The following is a 5,516-nucleotide window of genomic DNA, read 5'->3' on the forward strand; positions in this document are numbered from 1 at the left end:
ACTGAATTAAATTTAGATTTCAATTTGCCGGTTTGATCGTCACAAATTTCAAAATATTTTAAAGTTTTTATAATTTCAAAATTAGATATTGCAGCACGAGGACTCATTATTATAAAGAAAATTATAAAAAACGTCTTGCAATGTGATATGAAATTTGCAGTGATCATCCTATCGTTACTTTTTTACTATAATTTCAAGATATCACTGGTAGAAGCAAAATGAAAACACATGACTTAATTATCAGAATAATCTACATTATTGATTTATCAATTTAATTTGAATCGTCAACCGTGCCGAAATGATAAATTTTTTATAATGCTAAAAAACTTACTTTATTTCATTGTCAAGTTGAACAAAGTAATGTCCCAATAGCGGAATTCTGTTTCAAAGTGAATCTATGCGTTACACTTGAAACCACACAAAAAGTATCATCATTTGTCACAAGTGTTTTCCTATAAAGAAATAACAATTTTATTCATTATTCTGACAAGAATTTATCTTATGATTGTGATAATATATTTTGCATCATAATAACTGACCTCATTATACTAGTCAGTTGTCTTGCGATAGCCGCCGATTCATATTTTACTTTACAAGCATATGTGACTTCACTCTTTAAATCTAACGCAACATTACGGACTTGCTTTGCGGGCTGGTCTTACCGCATCGTCAAAAATATGATGATACAAAGTGCAATCTCAAAATAATGAAAATAGAAATAATAACTGCATTGTGCATTGTAATTGCGATCAAAAAATGATTAATAATAAAATAAATTGTAATAAAAAAATGATAGTAACAAATAAGTGTTATAAAAAAATAATTAATAACATTACTCTGTAATCTGTCGATAGAAATGATTGTGGATTGCCTCTCCATGCAACATTTGTGGGAACATCTTTATGTTCATTGAAACTTGTAAATGGGATATATGGTCTGCCAATATCCCATACATTTATATTACAATCAACCACTAGAGCACAACTTGCTATGTGATATTTTTTTCTGTGGTCTCCATTTAATGCGTCCCACTAATGCAATAGTATGTATGGCATAATCGTAACTTGGTTTACCTGACAGATCTCAAACCTAAAGAGTTCATGTAAAGAATATAAATATACGATCAATGTTTCATAAAAATCTATATATAAAATAATGTATATATCTTAATATTTTTATCTCCAGATGCAGTAGCGAGCCAAGTGGCTTCAGAGTGCCAATCACAAGCAAATATCAAACCACTATGTGCGATAAGATGTTGAAAATAACGATGCGGCTTTCTCATATCCCATTGCTGTATATGTTCATTTTCGAATACAGCAGCAAAAGTATGCGGTTGTTGTGGACAAAATTGAACATCTCTTATCAATTCTGTATTACTAAATATATTAAATATACAAAATTTTAAAATATTAGAAAAATTGTTTTGCCATTATCTTTAACAATTACAAGAGAGCTTTATCTATATATATTATAACATAATTTATCTATAAAAGGTTTTAATGGCTTCTTTTATTCGTAAATCAAAACATTTCATAGTACCATCTTATGAACCAGATATCAACCACATAGGTTCTGTCATATGAAAGCTCACTTTATTCACAGTTCTTTTATAATCTATAAATACATGCTCCTGTTTTGATCAAGATTATTTATTTAAATTCCAAATAACTACTGCACTATTTGTTGCTGCTGTCGTATATGATCTATAAAATAAAATAATATTGCAACATAAAAGGCAATCTAATATAGTATATATGAATATAGAATTTTTTAATGTATGTTATGGGCTTTATATGGAAGCGTGATTCTGATCGGGAGAGGCTCACTTGCGCACAGTACAATTAGACACGTTGCAATCGCACACTGTGATATTAGACACATAAAGTTGCGCACCGTTCGATTGGACATATTTCAATTGCGCACGGTTCGTTTAGACACATGTTATTTGCGCATCGTTCAATTGGACACGTTGCTTTTGGACACAACACATATTTTTGTATAATTTAAAATGCATACACACGCATGTATGCATGTATAATTTTGAAATTTTTTGACATTTATTATTAATTTTATTTGGTAAATAAATGTTTGTTACTATTTGTTTACACACAGTTCGTTTGCACACAGTTCTTTTGCGCACAGTTCTTTTGCACACATTTCTTTTGCGCACATTTCTTTCGCGCACAGTTCTTTTGCGCACATTTCTTTTGCGCACAGTTCTTTTACGCACAGTTCTTTCGCGCACATTTCTTTTGCGCACATTTCTTTCGCGCACGTTTCTTTCACGCACAGTTCTTTCGCGCACATTTCTTTTGCGCACAGTTCTTTCGCGCACATTTCTTTTGCGCACATTTCTTTTACGCACATTTCTTTTGCGCACATTTCGATCAAGCGTATCGCATCTGAATATTCATACATTCTGACTGTTGATATATTTAAGAAAAGGCTGTTATAACTGTGATTTCTTGCTGTCAGATTTGCTGTAATCGCTAATAATTAGAAAAAGAAGATGAAAAAGCTTATAATTATAAACATATTTCTACTTTTTATATGGTACGTGCTGTCCATAAATAATAATTAATAATTTTATTATATCATTTTGTATCTTTGCCTTGGACATAATTATTATGACAGATTTCCTAACCACTCGTAATGACACAGCGTAATAATTAATTTTTTATTTTTAAAGAGTCAAACTTGACTGTAAATTCTCCAAATCTTTTTTACCGGTCGGTGTCATTGCACACGTAACAGACACAACGTAATGTAATCAGGAAGTAAGAAAATATATCAGTTAAATATAAAGTTAAATTAATTGTAATTTTCATCTGAGATAAATTCTTCTTTGAGCTTCAATTAGATACATCACAATTTCAGTAAGTATTGTGTATTCAAATACTTCGAAATAAGACAAGAATGCAGTTTAATAATATTCCTAGCAATAGTCTAAGAAGTAATAGATCTTTCTTATTTTCAGTGATGAATCATATCTTTGTTATAGATAGCATATCATGGTATTTTGTGCAATATCTCCATCAGTTCCATGAAAGAATTCTGTGTATGAAATTCTAATATATTATGCTATTTATTAACATTTTTAACGCCTATTTCAGATATAAGAGAACTGTAGCGGGATTCTGTAACTCCTTAACGACGAAAATCGCTATCGTTAACTATCGATATCGATGATTATCGCAAAAGCTTATTCTGTAACTAGCAGTTATCGACAACTCTCGATAACTTGAATCGTTGAATTCCGAAAATTGTCAATGCGGTTGCGATCGATACCGGAGCTCTCGCTAAGCCGTTAAAGATAATCTGTGTAATCGGTAATACGTTGATGCATGTAATGTATGCATGTATGTGTAATATATGTGACATGTGACATAGTGAATTAGAAAAGTTGCTGGATAAAATATAGCTAATAATACGGATTGAAAGTAAGTACAAGTTTTTCTGTTCCTTGAATCTTTAACTTTTGTCTAATAGTTTCCCATAAAATAATTTCTTAACTTTTCGTTTTAAGATGGCTCTTGGCTATCTTAAAACGAAAAGCTATCTTGCCTTAGATTTAATGAGAATGGAAGATCGTGTTCAACGCCTTAAACGAAGGACACAACGACAATTGTTGCGAGCAACAGAAGATCCATTTGATTTGACGAACAACGAATTTAGGGAGCTGTACCGCCTAATATCGGACTTAATTTTCGATCTCATCAATGCATTAGAACCTCGATTGCAGCGAACAAGGATCACTGGACTGTCTACAGAAAAGAAAGTAATACAAATTATAACACCATATATTTTACAATACAATGTATTATATATTTTTGTTTTCTTAGGAGTTTTCATTTGTATTTTTTTTTAAATTTTAATTTGAGTTTGTTGATGGTATTCATATAAATTTCATATATTATAGCAGTGCTCGGAATTAGTTGCACATTTCGGCCCGATTCCGTGGTTCACGCCTATTGCCCCCCACTCACCGCTCATACGTTAGCGACGAGTCGCCAGATATGCGTAACTAAGGAGCGCGACGCTTTGTCTCAGGAGCGTTTATATGTAAGAATGCCCAAATATAATAAATAAGACAATATTTTTTTAAATGCACCGCGAAAATTATCAAAATTTTAAAAGTTTTCTTCAATATTTTATATTTCATTGATATAAAATATTGAAGAAAAACTTTTAATTATAGAGAAGTATTGTCTTATTATTATATTTGGGCATTCTTATATACGGACGCTCCTGAGACAAAGCGTCGCGGTCCTTAGTTACGCATATCTGGCGACTCGTCGCTAACGTATGAGCGGTGAGTGGGGAGCAATAGGCGTGAACCACGGAATCGGGCCAAAATGTGCAACTAATTCCGAGCACTGTATTATAGGTATTATCGGCAGTGAGATTTTATGCAACTGGCTGCTTTCAACGTCCTGTGGGTGAGCAATGGGGCATTTGCATGAGCCAGACATCTATCAGCAGATGTATACACAAAGTGACAGATGCGATCAATGATTTAATATTTAGACAGTGGGTACAATTTCCTATGACTCTAGGAGCTAGGCAGCTAGCGAGAATGCAATTTCAAAATGCATGTCAGCCATTTGAAGGAGGTATAGGAGCTTGACTGCATTCACGTAGTGATTCTTGCTCCCAAAGAGAATGAAGAAGCCTACGTTAATCATCATGGATATCATTCATTAAATGTGCAAATGGTAAATATTTAAATCATTGATTGGTACAGCGTGTTTTATGTATTAATAACTAATTACAATGTTTGATCCCTTAGATATGTGACCCGAATTTAAAAGTACTAAATGTTAATGCAAGATATCCCGGAGCACGGCACGATGCATATACAATATATGGAGTGCTTCTGCTGCACGACGAGTTATGGAACGCGCATACAATCGTGGTGAACGGCGAACATATCTCATTGGTAATTATTATCTTAATTTTTTATGTTAGAAATTACTGTAGAAAGCCTTTATTGTCGATTTATGGCACATAATACATCATGTATTTTACACATTGTTCGTTTCAGTACATGAATTCTTAAATTCCTTGTATTGAATTTAAAATGTATTAAAGAGCTTTAAATATTTTGTTTATATAGGTGATTCAGATTATCCATGGCTATTAACTCCTTTGCCCCGAGAGCCGCAAGGAACTCCACGTTTCGCATATAACGAAGTGTTATGTAGCGCAAGAAATTGTGTCGAACGTCTTTTTGGTGTAATGAAGTCTGGAGATGTCTTTCTCGACATAGGGTTTTGCAATATGAGCCTGGCTTTGCTGGAAGAATTGTCAATGCTTGCGCAGTCCTCCATAATATGCGGATTGCTCACGGCATACTTGATGATGATCTGTTCGATGAATTTGATGATGCACATATGTACGAAAATTGTAGTGAGACTCATGATATTAATAATCCGGATAATAATGATCGTAGATCTCTTGCTATCGCACGTCGCATCCAAGATCGTTTAATAGCAGAAAGATTTGGTAGATGA

General features: G+C 33.0%; 1 pseudogene; it reads left to right on the forward strand.

Annotated features, from left to right (window-relative positions):
- Positions 1-3,452: 3,452 nt before the first annotated feature.
- LOC138942121 (putative nuclease HARBI1) lies at positions 3,453-5,516 on the forward strand (annotated as a pseudogene).

This window comes from Polyergus mexicanus, unplaced genomic scaffold (genome assembly GCF_030449975.1).
Source record: "Polyergus mexicanus isolate NDT 795.1 unplaced genomic scaffold, iyPolMexi1.0 SCAF_21, whole genome shotgun sequence".
In the NCBI taxonomy this organism is placed as follows: domain Eukaryota; kingdom Metazoa; phylum Arthropoda; class Insecta; order Hymenoptera; family Formicidae; genus Polyergus; species Polyergus mexicanus.